Raw genomic sequence first — 19,662 nt, 5'->3', positions numbered from 1 at the left:
ACCAGATGGTGCGACTGGAGAGAGGGATAATCACAGGTTAAAGAGGTGTGAATTGTCTCAAGCCAGGACAGTTGGTAGGATATCGCAAGCCCAGGCCAGCTGATGGGGGGTTAAATGTAGTGAGACATGAATGCAAGGTCCCGGTTGAGGCCATACTCACGCGTGCGGAACTTGGTTATCAGTTTCTGCTCGGTGATTCTGCGTTGTTGTGCATCCTGAAGGCCACCTTGGTGAACGCTTACCCGAAGATCAGAGGCTGAATGCCCTTGACTGCTGAAATGTTCCCCAACTGGAAGGGAACATTCCTGCCTGTTCCATGTGTCTGGATGAAGAACTTGTTGTCGAAGGTGAAGACGTTGTGATCCTGGATCAAAAATCTTGATCAATCTGTTGAGTTGGCAGGTGTGTTCTTTGGTCAGATCTTCAGGTAACTGTCTGTATTGTTGAGTTGTCGGTCACACTTTTTTGCAGTAGTCCATTCTGTTCAGTGTGATGGAGGCCCCTCCTTTGTCTCCGTTTGATGACAATGTTGTGGTTGCATTTGCAACCCTGCGTGCTCTCATCCCACATACTCCCCACGTTGTAGATTTCTACTGCCTCCCGAAAATACACAAGACCAACACACCAGGCTGTCTTATCAGGCAATGGGACCCTCTGTGAGAACCTCTCTGGCTACATCGAGGGGATCTTGAAACCCATCGTACAAGGAACCCCAGCTTCAATCGCGGCACTGCAGACTTCTTACAGAAACTTAGCACCCGTGAACCAGTTGAACCAGGAACAATCGTCACAATGGTCTTCTCGGCACTCTGCACCAGCATCCCCCAAGACGACAGCATTGCTGCAACAGCCTCGGTACTCAACACCGACAACTGCCAATCTCCGGACACAATTCTACAACTCATCCGCTTCATCCTGGATCACAACGTCTTCACGTTCGACAACAAGTTCTTCATCCAGAGACACGGGACAACCATGGAGACCAAATTTGCACCTCCATATGCTGTGTTTGTGTATCCTACCTCTTCACTCACCTGATGAAGGAGTTATGCTCTGAAAGTTAGTGATCCCAAAGAAACCTGTTGGACAGTAAGCACCTGGTGTTGCGAGGCTTCAATCTTGTTGGTTGGGATGGTGTGCGTGGGGAGTGAAGTGTGTATCTGCGGCTGCAGCTTGTCAGCCTCCTGTGTGTCAATCATGGACCCGACGAATCCCACGATTGTGTTCCACGTGGCGCCTGTGGTAGCCCCTCCACAGTTGCTGAATGGATCCAGGTTCGGGGCCAGTTTTGCTGTTGTGAAAGTCCATGAATCTTGCGTTGGCATCAATGGGCGTCTCAGAAACAGAGAATCCTGCCCCTCATATCTGGAATCAACCTAGTGAACCTCCTCTGAACTGCCTCAAATGCCACTACATCTTTCCTCAAATAAGGGAGCCAAAACTGCACAATGCACCAGGTATGCCTGCATGCTGGTTTTCTGGGACTCAGGAACGACGACCCCCATATCCCTCTGCAACCGAGTACCCCAAAGTCTCCCCATTTAGATAATAAGTTGCCTTCCCATTTTTCTAACCAAAATGGACAACCCCACATTTATCCACATTAAACTCCACCTGCCACATTTTAGCCCACTCTCCTAACCTATCTATATCCATTTGTAAGGTTCTTATTTCCTCATTGCAACTTACTGTCCCACTTATTTTTGTGTCATCTGCAAATTTCGCTGCAAATTTCACTGCCATTTCCTTTAACATCCTAGGATGTAGGCCATCAGGCCCGGAGGACTTGTCTGCCCTCAATCCCAATAGTTTGTTGAGTACCGTTTCTCTATTATGTTGATTGTTCTCAGTTCCTCCCTTTCTATTACCTCTGAATTGCCCGTTCCTATAGGAGTGGTAGTGTCCTCCACCGTTAAGACTGAGGCAAAGCATTGATTAAGCATCTTTGCCATTTCTGTGTTACCCACTATTAACTCTCCGGTTCCATCTTCCAAGGGACCAACATTCACTTTAGCGACTCTTCTCCCTTTTATGTACTGAAGGAAGCTTTTGCTATCCTTTTTGATGTTTTGCACTAATTTTCTTTCGTAATTTACCTCAGCTTTTTTTATGACTTTTTAGTATACCTTTGTTTATGTTTGAAAGTTTCCCACTCTTTCCACCTGCCACTGGCTGTTGCAATATGATATACCTTAGTGTAAAGGCCAGGCCTTTGAGATTGGCCAATTAGAATACGAGTTCCCTGATTAGTGACCCAATCAGGGAACCCCTTTCTGTGTATATAACAGGGAGTGTCAGATCCTCTGCACTCCCGGTGTACACAGCAGACTGAATGGTCATGGTTGTTCATTTGTTGGGTTTGTAAATAAAATGAATTCTGGTGACGGGACTTCTGCCTCTGTGGACTTATTACACTTAGGTTTTGTCTTTATATTGTCCTTGACCACCTTGTTTAGCCATGGATGTTTTTTACTCCACTTACCACCTTTCTTCCTCACTGGGATATATTTTAGCTGTGAGAAATTGAGTATCTCTTTGAACAACTGCCACTGCTCATCAGTTGTCCTCCCTTTTAGCCTTCCTGCCCACTCTGCTCAATCCAAATTTGTCCTCATGCCTATGTAGTTTTCTCTGTTTAATTCCAGAACGCAAGTGTAGGACCCCACTTTCTCACCCCCAAACTGAATTTTGAATTCTACCATACTATGCTCACTACTCCCTAGATGATCTGTAACTATGAGGTCATCAATTAATTCTGCGGCCTGGTTGGATCCCTAAGTTCATTCCCAATTTGGCGACTGTTGTGGCCCCACTGCATCTGTTCCAGAAGAAGGACCAGCGATGGTTTTGGGACGCTCTGCAACAGATGTCGTTTGACAAGATGAAGAAGTGTCTCTCGACCTCGCGTCTGTTGACTCATCCAAGCCCTTGTTGTTAACCTGCGACGCTTCACCTTATGGCATCAGAGCTGTTCTGGTGAACCAAATGGATGCCGGAATGGCCCATTGCGTTTGCTTCACGCACCCTGCCAGTGGCAAAATGGAATAATGCACAAATCAAAAAGGAAGGTTTGTCATTGATTTTCGAGGTGAAGTGACACCCAACAGTACATGCATGGATGTACATTTACGGCCTAAACGGACCACAAGCCCCTTCTGGGGTTGTTTAAGGCGGGTGGGGCAACCTGCATTTAGCGCTGGGCACTGTTCCTGGCGAAGTACGAATATGTGTTGGAACATCATCCAGGAACGAAGATTCCGCTTGCGGGCGGCCTCAGCTGACTCCCGTTGCCCACCAGCATGCTGACGCCTGTCACTTCAGATGAGGTGATTGCAACTTTTCACTTCATGGACTCCTTGCCAGTTACGATGTCCCAGGTGAACGTGTGGACACAGACAGATCGCTGTTGGCCAGAACCTGCCACATAGTACTGTACTGGGCCCAACATTGCGCTCTCCCGTAGGACCGGCACGCATTCACCACAAAGGTAGTTGAACTCAGTATGGTAGATGGCATCGTGTTGTGAGGCTCCTGAGTGGCTGTGCCTGATCAAGGCCAAAGGGGCAATCCTCCAAGACCTCCACAGTAGACATCCAGGGGGGGTCACAAAGATGAAAATGTTGGCCTGGAGTTATGTATGGTGGCTTGGGATAGACGTGGATATCGAAACATTGGCAAAGCAATGTACACGGTGCCAAGAGCACCAGAAGCTCCCCCCTGAAACTCCATTCCAGCCATGGGAGTGACCGGGCTGACCATGGTCCCGACTCCATGTGGATTTCGTGGGACCTTTTCATGGAGCCATGTATTTACTTACCTTGGACACCCATTCAAAGTGGATGGATGTCCACCGCATGTACACGATGTCAGGAGGTACTACGGAGAAGCTCCGACAAGCTTTCGGTATCCAAAGGCTTCCCATGGTGTTAGTGTCAGACAACGGCACAGATTTCACAAGTGCAAAATTCTCCGATTTCCTGAATCTAAACGGGGTCCGCCATGTGCTGACCGCACCTTACCACCCGTCATCTAATGGATTGGCCGAACGGGCGGGAATGTGAAAATAGACCTCTGGTTCCCCGGAGACCTGTCTGGCCCATTTCCTTTTGTATTACCAGACCACACTACTACCCCGGTGGCGCTCTCTGAGTTGTTATGCGTTGTCAGCTGTGTATGCGGTTCAGCCTCGCCCTGCCAGACATTGGGGAAAAGATCCGCGACCAGTAGAAACACTTTGAAGCATGACGACCCAGATCTGTCAGGGAATTTTCCACGGTTATGCCGTCGATGTCCAGAATATTGCCGACGGGGCGTTGTGGATTCCGGGGACGGTGATAAATGAATCGGGACCGGTCTCGATTTCCGTATGAGTACAGGGAACAGAATCGAAAAGGCACGTGGACCACCTCCGCAGCCGAGCCTTACAGAAGCTCGAAGGAAAAGTCAAAGCCCTCACCACCAGTGGTGCCCCTCCCTCCGGATACCCAGTGAGGCGGATGAACCCCTTGTCCTGGAAATGCAGGAGGTCGATTCATTCAACTCCAAATTTGACATCGAGGCTTTGCCGACAGTGGTCAAAATGGATCCGGTGGTAGCCGCCAGGCCGAGCATGGTGGAACCACCCAGGCGATCAGCCCACAAACATCACTCCCCAGTTCGTCACACCCGCCCAGAGCAGCAGACGGGACGTGCTGCGCAGGAAAACATAGCTGGCAGACCGGAGAATCCTGCCCATTGAGTTTTCTTACAGTCATCGCTTCCGTGTGGTCGCTTGCCTGGAACTTTACAGCATCTCGGCACGCAATCAAGGATTAGGGATGCTCTCCGGCTGTGTGCCGTTACCAACTGTCTATGTGATTGTATTTGCTTTCCCAGTTGGCCAATGATACAGGCACACCATGGCAGTCAGCGATTGTGGCAGCCAAAGGTTAAATGCTGAGTCTAATCACACCCACGTCAGCCACCTTAGTGCACTGAGCCACTCTGCGAACGCTGCGCTCACCTCCAATCTCCCCTTGGTGGGGTGCTCGTAGGGTGCTCATCTTTGTAAGCCAGTCATGATTTGCGCCGTTCTGACATCATCTCGCTGTGGATGTTTTTTCTGACTGGGTTGGGGGAGGGGAGGGGGGGCGGTGAGGTGATTTCTGCTGTATTGGCCCAATATGAGTTCCCAAAGTTGAATGGTGAGAAATGCAGCCTATCATTGACTGCAGTGTGGGGTAGGAGGAGGAATTATGAGCATTTCAGCAGGATTTCATGCCGGCTTAAAACATGACTGGTCGTCATGTGATATTTTCTGCTCCTGTTACCAAACCCGTCTAGTGCGAACGAGAGTATTCAGATCTTCCCCAATCCACCTATACTTAAATTTATCCCAACATTTCCTATCACAAAGCACCAACCATCTCTACATATGCTCTTTCCTATTGATCTATAGAACCTTGGGGTCACTCCCAACAACGCAAAACAAATCATTACTCTCCCTGCTACTGCTGCTGCATGCCTTCTGCCTACCTGGAAAATCTTTCCGAGTGTTCCTTTGTGACTTTGTAAAATGGTAAGTCACAAAGTTGAATGCATAGATAAATATATATATTTTGGGGCAGCATGCTAGCACACTGGTTAGCACAGTTGCTTCACAGCTCCAGGGTACCAGGTTCGATTCCTGGCTTGGGTCACTGTCTGTGTGGAGTCTGCACGTTCTCCCTGTGCCTGCATGGGTTTCCTCTGGATGCTCCGGTTTCCTCCCACAGTCCAAAGATGTGCGGATTATGTGAATTGGCCATGTAAATTGCCCTTCGTGTCCAAAAAAGTTAAGTTGGGTTGTGGGGATGGGGTGGAGGTGTGGGCTTGAGCGGGGTGCCCTCTCCAAGGACCGGTGCAGTCTCGATGAGCCGAATGGCCTCCTGCACTGTAAATTCTATGATTCTATGATTTTAAAAGTACTGGAATGGGTAAGAAGGAACCTCAAAAAATATTTCCAAATTCTGTGTTAAGTATTGTCAAGGGGAAAATCCCTTTTACAGCATTTAGCACCAGTGCTTGCCAGGGCTGCAATTGGCGCTGGGACTGTCTCATTTCCAGATTTGAATATTCAGTGTAAAGTCTTTCACTGGAATCTGTTCTGTCCTTGAGACTCAGCATGCAGCTCCAATATAAGGATAGATGCTACCATTTCAAGACTATATCGTAATGGAGTTCTCGAGCTGCACTTTGCGGCCTCTTGGAGGGAATAATGAGAGCGTATGATGCACCCCAAGTCCACCAAATACATTTAAGAGCTCAAACTTTGGCAAGATCAGCAGCGGAGCTCATTGACAGGTCCACCTTGTCAAACGACTTTCAGGGCCATCAAATCACTGCATAGATAAAGAGATGTTTAATAATAATCGCTGCTTTCAATTTTAATTCCAATGTGGACTTGACTCTACCGTTGATATATATAATAAAAACAACTTCAGTTATTTACCCACTAAACATTGTGTAATATGTTACATAGCAAAGAACTGTATATTCTAACTCACCATGAGCAATGCCATAGGATATTTAGTAGTATATGGACTGCAATTTCTTTGGAAGTTGCTCTCGCTCCACCTTACCTCCAGTAAATGGTGTTTCTGCTAATGAAGTGGTTGAGAGCAGTTGTGAAAAAATTCTGGATGAGTGTCTTGATGTTCAGAAATATTAAAGCTTTCTTTTGAATTTTTTAAAGGAGAAATTCTTCATAGAATCACAGAGGAAGAGATGTTATGGAAAAAAGGATGTTCAAAGTTCAAAGCATGTCAAGAGGTAAATTTATGGTGATAAAATCTGGGGACATGAGTCCAAACCCCACCATGGCAACTGGTGGAATTTAAATAATAAAAATTCAAGTCACAAAGCTGGAATTGGGAGCTCATCTCGGTAATTCTGACAATGGGCTGGCTTTTATGGTTGGGTGCTGGATGCAGTCCCACCAGTGGCCACCCATCCCAGTAACACTTGGAGGCAGAACTTGCTGTTCAGATATGAATGATTGCCTTATCTTAAAGCAATTAATGCCCACCTGAGTGTTAAATCTCTGCAGGGCTAGTTGCTGGAGCAGGGTTGGTTTAGTAACCACAGACGAGTCCGAGACGAGTGGATAATGGAACCTAATTTTATTATGAATACTCTCCAGATTCCAGCCGGGTCTGAGGTTCCGGAACTGAAATCTGGTCGACGTTTATATTACAGATTATTAGAGTGTGGGCTCCCTGCTATTCAGCGGGGGAGCTCGTACTCAACAAGACTCATAGGAAGGCTAATCGCTTTTACTCCGTCGGTCTTGTGTGCATTATAACAGTCGAGGTTACCCTGACTTTTTTGCTGGGGCGGGGCTGAGTGCCTTGTGCCCCATAAAATCCAGCCCCAGGAATCTATCATTGGTCGTCATAAAAACTTATCTGGTTGACTAATGCCCTTTAGGGAAGTAAATAAGCCATCCTACCTGGTCTGGCTTACGTATGACTCCACAGCAAAGTGGTTGACCGTTACAAAAGCAAAATACCACCAATGCTGGAAGTCTGAAATAAAACAGAAATTGCTTGAAATACTCACCAGGTCTGGTAGACTCTCTTGTGAGGGAAAAATAGAGCTCATATTTCATGACTGCAATCTTTTATCAGAACTTGAAAAAGTCAGAAATGTAATAGATTTTAAACAGGTGAAACGAGGGAAGGTTGGAAAAAACAAAAGGGAAGGTCTGTTGACTCGTAACTGCCTTCTGAAATGGTGGAGCAAGTTACTCAGTTGTACCAAATCATTACAAAAAATTAGAAGAGGAATATTATCCTAGCCATCAGAAGTGACAGTGGCACACCCAGCCCTGTTGATCTTGCAAAGACCTCCTTAACCTCATCTGGAGGCCTGTGGCAAAATTGGAAGAGCTATTCCATAGACAGATCAAGCAACAGCCTAACATTGTCATACTCACAGAATCATACCTTACAGCCAATGTTCCAGACACTAACATCACCATCCATGGATATGTCCTGTCCTGTTGAAAGGACAGACTCACTAGAGATAGTGGAATGGTCATTTCTAGTTGGTAGCATGTTGCCCTGGGAGTCCTCAACATTGACTCCGAACCCCATGAAGCCTCTATCATCAGGTCAAGCATGGACAAGGAAACCTCTTGCTGATTGCCATCGGCCACCCCACCCACCCTCAAACTTATGAATCATTACTACTCCAAGCTGAACACCACTTGGAAAAAAATGAGGGTAGCAGAGATATTGAATGTAGCCTGGGTGGGGGACTTTAATGTTCATCACCAAGAATGGTTCAGCACCATGACAGATCAAGGTGGCCATATCCTGAAGGTCAGACCTACCAAAGTGAGCCTGTGGCAGATGGTGAGAGAACCATGAAGAGCAAAAAACCTACCAGACCTTGTCCTCATCAATCTACCTGTTACAGATGCATCATTCCATGAAAGTATAGGTATGACCACCACACGATCCTTGTGGAGATGAAGTCTCATCTTCACTCTGAGGATTCCTCCCATTGTATTTCGTGAGATAGATTCTGAACGAATCCAACAATTCAAAACTAGACATCCATGCGGCACTCTGAAGCAAAATCGTTTCACACGCAAAAGCTTGACCAGTTAAAAGCAAAACAAGCCTGTACAGATGTACACTGGAAAGATATCAACAGACGGGTCTGATGAAGAGCGATACACGATACAGCAGGATGGTTTCATCAATTGTGTTGGAGATAAATGGTTTGTGCTTGTTACAGTGATGACCCCAGAAGGAGTGTATCAAGCAAATAATAAATATCTACGGTGCATCATGCAACATAATGACCCTTACAGACCTGTGCAAAGTAGCTTAATATAGCAATCCAAAAATGAATACCTCGAAAGTTAAGATTGAGGCTATATAGAACAGCACAGTACAGGCCCTTCAGCCCAGGATATTGTGCCGACCATTTATCCTAATCTAAGATCAACCTAACCTACACCCCTTCAATTTACTGCTGTCCATGTGCCTGTCCGAGAGTCGCTTAAATGTCCGTAATGACTCTGACTCCACCACCTCTGCTGGCAGTGCATTCCACGCACCCACCACTCTGTAAAGAACCTACCTCTGACATCTCCCCTATACCTTCCTCCAGTCACCTTAAAATTCTGTCCCCTCGTGACAGCCATTTCCACCCTGGGAAAAAGTCTCTGGCTATCCACTCTATCCTTGCCTCTCATCACCTTGTACACCTCTATCAAGTCACCTCTCTGCCTTCTTCGCTCCAGTGAGAAAAGCCCTAACTCCCTCAACCTTTCTTCATAAGACATGCCCTCCAGTCCAGGCAGCATCCTGGTAAATCTCCTCTGTACCCTCTCCAAAGCATCCACATCCTTCCTATAATGAGGCGACCAGAACTGGACACAATATTCCAAGTGTGGTCTAACTAGGGTTTTAGAAAGCTGCAGCAAAACCTCGCGGCTCTTAAACTCAATCCCCCTGAATGAAAGCCAACACACCCTTAACAACCCTATCAATCTTGGTAGCAACTTTGAGGGATCTATGTATGTGACCGCAAGATCCCTCTGTTCCTCCACACTTCCAAGAATCCTGCCTTTAACACTGTATTCAGCATTCAAATTCGACCTTCCAAAATGAATCACTTCACATTTATCAAGGTTGAACTCCATCTGCCACTTCTCAGCCCAGCTCTGCATCCTGTCAATGTCCTGTTGTAACCTGCAACAACCCTCAACACAATCGACAACTCCACCAACCATCGTGTCATCTGCAAACTTACTAACCCATCCTTCCACTTCCTCATCCAAGTCATTTATAAAAATCACAAAGAGCAGAGATCCCAGACCAGAATCTTGCGGGACAGCGCTGGTCACCGACCTCCAGGCGGAATACTTTCCATCCACTACCACTCGCTGTCTTTTGGCGAGCCAATTCTGTATCCAGACAGCCAAATTTCCCTGTATCCCATGCCCCCTAACTTTCTGAATGAGCCTACCATGGGGAACCTTATCAAATGCCTTACTGAAATCTATATCCACCATATCCACTGCCCGACCTTCATCAATGTGTCTCATCACATCCTCAAAGAATTCAATGAGACTTGTGAGGCATGACCTGCCCCTCACAAAGCCATGCTGACCATCTTTAATCAAACTATGTTTTTCTAAATAATCATAAATCCTATCTCTCAGAATCCTTTCCAATATTTTGCTTACCACAGACGTAAGACTGTTGGGTCTGTAATTCCCAGGGATTTCCCTATTCCCTTTCTTGAACAGGGGTACAATATTCGCCTCCCTCCAATCATCCGGTAGTAGTCCAGTGGAGAGTGAGGACGCAAAGATCATCGCCAATGACGCAGCAATCTCCCTCGCTTCCCGTAGGAACCTTGGGTATATCCGTCAGGCCCAGGGAACTTATCTATGCTGATGCTTTTCAAAATTTCCAGCACATCCTCCTTCTTAATATCAACCTGTTCGAGTCTATTAACCTGGTTCATACTGTTCTCATGAGCAACAAGGTCCCTCTCTCTAGTCAATACTGAAGCAAAATATTCATTTGGTGCTTCCCCCATCTCCTCAGATTCTAGGCACAAGTTCCCTCCACTATCCCTGATCATCCTCTTATTTCTCACATAAGTGTAGAACGCCTTGGGATGTTCCCTAATCCTTCCTGCCAGGGCTTTTTCATGCCTCCTTCTAGCTCTCCTCGGTCCATTTTTGAATTCCTTCCTGGCTACCTTGTAACCCTCTAGAGCCGAGTCAGATCCTTGCTTCCTCAACCTTACGTAAGCTTCCTTCTTCCTCTTGACTAGAAGCTCCACTTCTCTTGTCATCCAAGGCACCTTCACTTTACTATTCCTTCCTCGTCTCAGTGGGATAAAACTATCCAGCACTCGCAGCAAGTGCTCCTTAAACAACCCCTACTTTATCCTCTCAGCTCCTGACTAATAGCATAGTACAATAGTATAATTTGCCCTCCCTCAATTAAATACCCTCCCATACTGTCTGTTCCTATCCCTCTCCATGATTATGGTAAAGGTCAAGGAGTTGTGGTCACAGTCACCGAAATGCTCTCCCACCGAGACATCTGACACCTGGCCTGGTTCGTTGCCGAGCACCAAGTCCAATATGGCCTCCCCCCTAGTCGGCCTATCTACATAAAATATATGATGGCACAAGACTCATACGAGAGCTCAACTTAGTCTTACAGTCCAATGCAATAGCAAGAAGGAAGATTTATAGATTCATAGATGTTTACAGCATAAAAGGAGGCCATTTGGCCCCTCGTATCCACGCCTGTCAACAAAGATCTAATTACACCAATCCCATTTTCCTGTGCTTGGCCCATAGTCCTGGGGGTTCTGGCAGCGCAAGTGAATATCTAAATACTTTGTAAATGTTATGAGAGTTCCTGACTTTACCATCCTTTTAGGCAGCACGTTCATGACTCGCACCACCCCCTAGGTGAAAAAGTTTCTCCTCAACTCCCCTCTTAGCTTTCTACCTCTTACTTTAATTTTATGCCCCCTGGTAATGACTCCTCTACTAATGGAAAAAATGCCTTCCTATCCATCCTATCTGTGCCCCTCATAATCTTATACAACTCTTTTCAGGTCCCCTCACTCAACCTTCACTACTCCATGGAAAACAGCCTCAGCTTATTCAATCTTTCCTCATAACTTACGGGAAAGCATTACATGTTCTAATTAACACCCACAAAGTCTTCCAACGTCTCCTTAATTCTTCTAATGTTAATCCTATGCTGCCTTATTTCTAATTTTCTGACCAAGAGAGGCAGCTTTCAATATTTACTCTCCCTTATACAATCTGGAAAAACTTGATTAATCTCCCATGTATACTCTGTTCCAGAGGGGAAACACCCAATTTTTAATCCTGTCTTTAAAACGAGGAGCTTTAATTCATGGCGTTATTTTGGTGAATGTGTAGTGTACTTTTTCCATGACTATAAAATACTCCCAATAATAGCATATTCAGATCTGTGCACAATATTTCAACTATGACCAATGTCAAGTACAAATTTAATGTCCTTCTTGTGATTTCATATCCAAACCCCAAGGAGTTCCATTTATCTTTATGTATCTGTGCCACCAAACCTTTTCCCAAAATATAATACTTTCAGATCTTTCTACATTGAACAATCAAGCAGCAACCCACTCCAGTAATGTAGCTGTGTCTCTGGAATCACTTGTTCACTTTGTCTTTACTTAGTTCTTATGATAGCTCTAAACCCCGAGCTAAATATAGCCACCTGTTGGCCTATAGACAGGAAAATGTATACTTGAGCTTTTTAAAATTCATTCCTGGGAAGTGAACATTTCTGGCTAGGCCAGCATTTGTTGCCCATCCTTAATTACTCATGAGAAGGTGGCGGTGAGCTGCCTTGAACCGCTGCAGTCCACCCACAGCATTGTTAGGGAGTTCCAGAGTTTTGACCCAGCGACATTGTAGGAGCCACAATATATTTCTAAGTCGGGATGGTGAGTGGCTTGAAGGGGAAATACCAGGATCTTGAGTTCCACATGATAGATGGGACACAATAATCACTCATCACAGCTGGAGCAAGTCTAAAGATTTGGCTGGTATTCCTAACATGCCAAAAGAGAAAGGGCAACAATATACCCCAGAGAAAGGGCAGAAAAAGGGTAGCCTTGAGGGAGAGTTTATGTATTGGAGCAATATGTAATAGAACCAACCACCACCAGCTCTAAGTATTTCCAGCTGCAAAGAGGCACAAGGCAGGGATACCCGCTGCTGATCACCCTGGCGATCGAACAGTAACAATCACACATAGAGCGGCGAAGAACTGGAAGGGGATACTGAGGAGAGACAGAGAGCACAGAGTCTCGCTCTATACGGATGACCTGCTCCTCTACGTCGCAGACCCACAAAGCAGCATGGAAGGAATCATGGTGCTCTTGAGACAGCTTTGAGCCTTCTCGGCCTACAAACTCAACCTGAGCAAAAGTGTAATCTTCACGGTGAACCCGCAAGGGAGAGGGGCAGAGCTGGAGGGACTGCCATCGAAATAAGCCCAAAACAAATTCCGTTAGGGATCTAAATCGCCAATGACTGGACACGGATCTGCAAATGGAACCTGGCCAGCCTGGTGGAGGAAATAAAAAAGACCTACAGAGGTGGAACACACTCTCCATGGTTGGGAGGGTGCAGATGATCAAAATGAATACACTGCCCAGGTTCCTCTTCCTGTTCAGATTCATAATAATAATCCTTTTTAGTATTAGAAGTAAGGCTTACATTAACACTGTAATTAAGTTACTGTGAAAAGCCCCTAGTCGCCACACTTTGGCGCCTGTTTGGATACACTGAGGGGGAATTCAGAATGTCCAATTCGCCTAACAATCACGTCTTTCGGGACTTGTGGGAGGAAACCGGAGCTCCGGAAGGAAACCCAGGCCGACACGAGAGAGCAGACTCCGCACAGACAGACAGTGACCCAAACTGGGAATCGAACTGCGGTCTCTGGCGCTGTGAATACTGATCTACATCCCCAAGGCTTTTTTCAACACAGTAGAAAAGATGATCATGGCGTTTGTGTGGAGGGGGAAAAATCCAAGGATTCCCCAAAATGTCCTGCAAAGGACGAGAAGCATGGGGGCCTGTCCCACCAAATCTTGCAATATTACTATGGGCAACAACAGTGGAAAGAGTACAGGGATGTATAGAGGAACCAGAAGCCGAATGGGTAAAAACGGAGGCTCTCTGGGCCTTGGCCACAGCAGCTCTCCCATCCCTACCGGCCGAGCACTCTATAAGCCCAGTGGTAATTGCCACGCTCTGGTCGTGGAACTGCCCCCCCCCCCTCCCGGGCAACATTCACACACATCTTCTACCCCCTCAAAGAGCCAGCCCATCCTCACCCTTGTAAGGTGTGCTCTATACACCACCTTCAGCTGTATCAGCCCCAACCTTCCGGGGCACCTCACACTAGAACCCCTCCTCCATACCCTCTCCCAACTCTTCCTCCCACTTTGCCTTGATCAGCTCTACTGGGAAGCTCTGTATCTCCTTTCTGGCAAAGTCTCGAACCTGCATGTACCTAAATATTTCAAAGAACAAGGACAAAGAACAAAGAAAAGTACAGCACAGGAATAGGCCCTTCAGCCCTACAAGCCTGCGCTGACCACACTGCCCATCTAAACTAAAATCTTCTACACTTCCGAGGTCCGTATCCCTCTATTCCCATCCTATTTATGTATTTGTCAAGATGCCCCATAAACGTCACGATCTTCCTTGCTTCCACCACCTCCTCCGGCAGCGAGTTCCAGGCACCCACTACCCTCTGTGTAAAAACTTACCTCGTACGTCTCCTGTAATCCTTGCCCCTCGCACCTTAAACCTATGTCCCCTAGAAATTGACCCCTCTACCCTGGGAAAAAGTCTCTGACTATCCACTCTGTCTATGCCCCTCATAATTTTGTAGACCTCTATCAGGTCGCCCCTCAACCTCCTTCTTTCCAGTGAGAACAAACCAAGTTTATTCAACCACTCCTCATAGCTAATGCCCTCCATACCAGGCAACATCCTGGTAAATCTCTTCTGCACCCTCTCTAAGCCTCCACATCCTTCTGGGAGTGTGGCGACCAGAATTGAACACTATACTCCAAGTGTGGCCTAACTAAGGTTCTATACAGCTGCAACATGACTTGCCAATTTTTATACTCAATGCCCCGGCCAATGAAGGCAAGCATGCCGTATGCCTTCTTGACTACCTTCTCCACCTGTGTTGCCCCTTTCAGTGACCTGTGGACCTGTACACCAAGATCTCTCTGACTGTCAATACTCTTGAGGGTTCTACCATTCACTGTATATTCCCTACCTGTATTAGACCTTCCAAAATGCATTGGATAAAAGCAAATTACTGCGGATGCTGTAATCTGAAATGAAAGAAAATGCTGGAAAATCTCAGCAGCATCTGTAGGGAGAGAAAAGAGCTAACGTTTCGAGTCCGATGACTCTTTGTCAAAGCTAACAGACAGAGAAAGTGGGAAATATTTATACTGTGGAGTGAGAATGAAAGATGAGTCATAGCCACAGAAACCCAGGGAAACCGGGTGCTAATGGCCACGGAAACCACGGGGAAAGAGTGCTAATGGCAGTCCCCAGAGAGAACAAAAGATGTGAAAGGCCAAACAGAGAAACTAACATCAGAGGATGAACTGTAAATGTGGGGGAGGGGAAGGGGGAAGCAAAGAGGAGAAAGGTTAAGGAAAGGTGGATAAGATTGGGGGGGGGGGGGTTAAATATATATTAAGAAAGAAAGAAATGGTAAAAGACAGTTAAAATGAAATGGGATGAAAACAAATGGCGCGTGGTGGGGTAGAGCTGATCATCTGAAGTTGCTGAATTCGATGTTGAGACTGGAAGGCTGTAGCGTGCCTAACCGGAAGATGAGATGTTCCTCCAGTTTGTGTTGAGCTTCACTGGAACATTGCAGCAGGACAAGAACAGACATGTGGGCATGGGAGCAGGGTCTTTTGTTAAAATGGCAAGCAACGGGAAGGTCAGGGTCCTGAACTGTATTATTTGTGCGGACACTGGCCCTCGGCTCCTTCTATAATAGCTTTACCCAGTCCACAAATCTTGGTCCAATTCCAAACCACTCTAGAACTGCCATCAAGTACCCCCACTCTACCTGGTCAAACGCTTTCTTGGCGTCCAATGCCACAACTACCTCTGTTTCCTTCCCCTCCGCCGTACCATAACCACGACACATAGGATAGTGTTAGGGGACTTCTGGGTGCGGCGATGACCAGCTAAGTCGCACGTTTCGGCAGCTCCCGGTGGAACGGACTTTTGGGCTCTTAATAGGAGCCCCATCGGCAATTTTAACGGCAAATAACACTGTGCGGTAATCCAGAAGGGAATCCCCCCCCGGACACGGATGGAAAAAAGAGAGGAAAGTAGCCGGATTGCGGTGGATCCTCAAGAGCAGCGGCCAGGAAGGCAGGCACAAAGCAAGATGGCGTCGGAAGAAGGCAGTTTAATATGGGGCCCTGACCAACAAGAGTTCCTGCGGCGTTGCGTAGATGAACTCAAAAAGGAGATGAAGAAGGAGCTGTTGGCCCCGATATTACAAGCGATTGAGGGGCTAAAGGAGGAGCAAAAGATCCAGGAACAGGAGCTTCGGGTCGTGAAGGCAAAGGCTGCTGAGAATGAGGACGACATACAGGGCCTAGTGGTGAAAACGGAGATCCACGAGGCGCAACACAAAAGATGTGTGGAGGTGCTGGAGAACAATGCGAGGAGGAAGAACTTAAGGATTCTTGGTCTTCCCGAAGGTGCAGAGGGGGCGGACGTCGGGGCATATGTGAGCACGATGCTGCATTCGTTAATGGGATTGGAGGCCCCGACGGGTCCACTGGAGGTGGAGGGAGCCTATCGAGTTATGGCGCGAAGACCGAGGGCTGGAGAAACTCCTCGAGCAATAGTTGTGAGATTTCTCTGATACAAGGACAGAGAGATGGTCCTCAGATGGGCCAAGAAAACTCGGAACAGTAGGTGGGAGAATGCGGTGATCCGCGTGTATCAAGATTGGAGTGACGAGGTGGCGAGAAGGAGGGCAAGCTTTAATCGGGCCAAGGCGGTGTTGCATAAAAGGAAGGTCAAATTCGGAATGTTGCAGCCGGCGAGACTGTGGGTCACACATCTAGGGAAACACCACTATTTCGAAACGGCAGATGAAGCGTGGACATTTATTGTCGAGGAGAAGCTGGAGTGAGCGGGCCAGAAGAAAAAGAACGTTTGGGACAAAAGGGGGGGGGGTGAATTTGTGGGATGAAGGGGGGAAGAGAAGACTTCCCAGATTGTTAAACCTGCGACCCTGTAACTTCTCTCTCTTCCCCATGTCGTGGGGGAGGGGGTGAGGGAGGATGAGGAGCTGTGGGCGCCGGCCATTGGGTGCGGGGCCAAAAGGGGAAGGCTTTGTTCCCGCGCTATGGTAATCATGGCGGGAACAGGGAAGCAGGAAGGAGGGGGCCTCGCACAGTGTGAGCCGAGGTCACGGGGGGAAGCCGAGGTCGGCCAGAGTTTGCTGACTTCTGGGAGCAACATGGGGGGTGCAATTACGCTAGCTTGGGATCTAGCAAGGGAGGGGGGGGTTAACTGGGTTGCTGCTGCTGGGGAGAAGGGGGAGCTGGTATGGGAGGGGGGGGTCGGGGCGGGGGGGCGCCGCCTGGGGGGGATACAGCTACGTGGGAACCGGGTGAGGAGCTGGATTGAAAAAGGAAATGGCTAGTCGTCAAGGGGGGGGGGGGGTAAAGAGCCCCCCAACCCGGTTGATCACGTGGAATGTGAGAGGGCTGAATGGGCCGATTAAGAGGGCACGGGTACTCGCACACCTAAAGAAACTTAAGGCAGATGTGGTTATGCTTCAGGAGACGCATCTGAAGCTGACAGACAAGGTTAGACTTCGCAAAGGATGGGTGGGGCAGGTGTTTCATTCGGGGCTGGATGCAAAAAACAAGGGGGTGGCCATACTAGTGGGGAAGCGGGTAATGTTTGAGGCAAAGACTATAGTGGCAGATAGTGGGGGCAGATACGTGATGGTGAGTGGCAAACTGCAAGGGGAGGCGGTGGTATTGGTGAACGTGTATGCCCCGAACTGGGATGATGCCAATTTTATGAGGCGTATGTTAGGACGCATCCCGGACCTAGAGGCGGGAAAGTTGGTAATGGGTGGAGATTTTAATACGGTGCTGGACCCAGGGCTGGACAGATCAAGGTCCAGGACCGGAAGGAGGCCGGCTGCAGCTAGGGTGCTTAAGGATTTTATGGTGCAGATGGGAGGAGTAGATCCCTGGAGATTTAGTAGACCTAGGAGTAAGGAGTTTTCGTTTTTCTCCTATGTACATAAAGTATTTTCACGAATAGATTTTTTTGTTTTGGGAAGGGCACTGATCCCAAAGGTGACGGGGACGGAGTACACGGCTATAGCCATCTCGGATCATGCTCCACACTGGGTGGACCTGGAGATAGGGGAAGAAAAACAACAGCTTCCACCCTGGAGAATGGACATGGGATTATTGGCAGATGAGGGGGTGTGTTTAAGGGTGAGGGGGTGTATTGAAAGGTACTTGGAAATTAATGATAATGGGGAGGTACAGGTGGGAGTGGTCTGGGAGGCACTGAAGGCAGTGGTTAGAGGGGAGCTGATATCTATTAGGGCACATAAAGGAAAGCAGGAGGGTAGGGAAAGGGAGCGGTTGTTGAAAGAACTGCTGAGGGTGGACAGACAATACGCGGAGGCACCGGAGGAGGGACTATACAGGGAAAGGCAAAGGCTACATATAGAGTTTGACTTGTTGACTACGGGTAAGGCAGAGGCACAATGGAGGAAGGCACAGGGTGTACAGTACGAATATGGGGAGAAGGCGAGTAGGTTGTTGGCCCACCAACTGAGGAAAAGGGGAGCAGCGAGGGAGATAGGGGGGGTGAGAGATGAGGAGGGGGAGATGGAGCGGGGAGCGGAGAGAGTGAATGGATTGTTCAAGGCATTTTATGAAAGATTATATGAAGCGCAGCCCCCGGACGGGAAGGAGAGAATGATGTGCTTTCTGGATCAGCTGGAATTTCCTAAGGTGGAGGAACAGGAGAGAGTGGGGCTGGGAGCACAGATTGAGACGGAGGAAGTAGTGAAAGGGATTGGAAGCATGCAGGCGGGGAAGGCCCCGGGACCAGACGGATTCCCAGTTGAATTCTATAAGAAATATTTGGACTTGCTGGCCCCGCTACTGATGAGAACCTTTAATGAGGCGAGGGATAGGGGGCAGCTGCCCCCGACTATGTCAGAGGAAATGATATCGCTCCTCCTAAAGTAGGAAAAAGACCCGCTGCAATGTGGGTCATACAGGCCCATTTCCCTCCTGAATATGGATGCTAAGATCCTGGCCAAGGTAATGGCAATGAGGATAGAGGATTGTGTCCCGGGGGTGGTCCATGAGGACCAAACTGGGTTTGTGAAGGGGAGACAGCTAAATACAAATATACAGAGGCTGCTAGGGGTAATGATGATGCCCCCACCAGAGGGGGAAGCGGAGATAGTGGTGGCGATGGATGCCGAGAAAGCATTTGATAGAGTGGAGTGGGATTATTTGTGGGAGGTGTTGAGGAGATTTGGCTTTGGGGACGGGTATATCAGGTGGGTACAATTGCTGTATAGCGATGGCGAGCGTGCTCACGAATGGACGGGGGTCTGACTATTTTTGGCTCCATAGAGGGACGAGGCAGGGATGGCCTCTGTCCCCGTTATTGTTTGCACTGGCGATTGAACCCCTGGCCATGGCACTGAGGGGTTCCAGGAAGTGGAGGGGAGTACTTAGGGGGGGAGAAGAACTCCGGGTATCTCTGTATGCGGATGATTTGTTGCTATATGTGGCGGACCCGGCGGAGGGGAAGCCAGAGATAATGCGGATACTTGGGGAGTTTGGGGATTTTTCAGGGTATAAACTGAACATGGGGAAAAGTGAGCTATTTGTGGTGCATCCGGGGGAACAGAGCAGAGAGATAGAGGATTTACCGTTGAGGAAGGTAACAAGGGACTTCCGGTACCTGGGGATCCAGATAGCGAAGAATTGGGGTACATTACATAGGCTTAATTTAACACGGTTGGTGGA

General features: G+C 47.9%; 1 long non-coding RNA gene across 1 annotated transcript in view; it reads left to right on the top strand.

Annotated features, from left to right (window-relative positions):
• LOC140387717 (uncharacterized) overlaps positions 1 to 19,662 on the top strand; it is a 115,377-nt gene that overhangs the window by 17,990 nt on the left and 77,725 nt on the right. Inside the window, exon 2 of the long non-coding RNA XR_011933972.1 lies at positions 6,713 to 6,789. This is a non-coding gene — a long non-coding RNA (uncharacterized lncRNA). The remainder of the gene's footprint in view (positions 1 to 6,712; positions 6,790 to 19,662) is intronic.

The sequence above is a fragment of the Scyliorhinus torazame genome, chromosome 13, assembly GCF_047496885.1.
Source record: "Scyliorhinus torazame isolate Kashiwa2021f chromosome 13, sScyTor2.1, whole genome shotgun sequence".
Lineage (NCBI taxonomy): Eukaryota > Metazoa > Chordata > Chondrichthyes > Carcharhiniformes > Scyliorhinidae > Scyliorhinus > Scyliorhinus torazame.
Note: the sequence above shows the minus strand (reverse complement) of the source record. Positions and strands in the feature narration are given on the sequence as shown.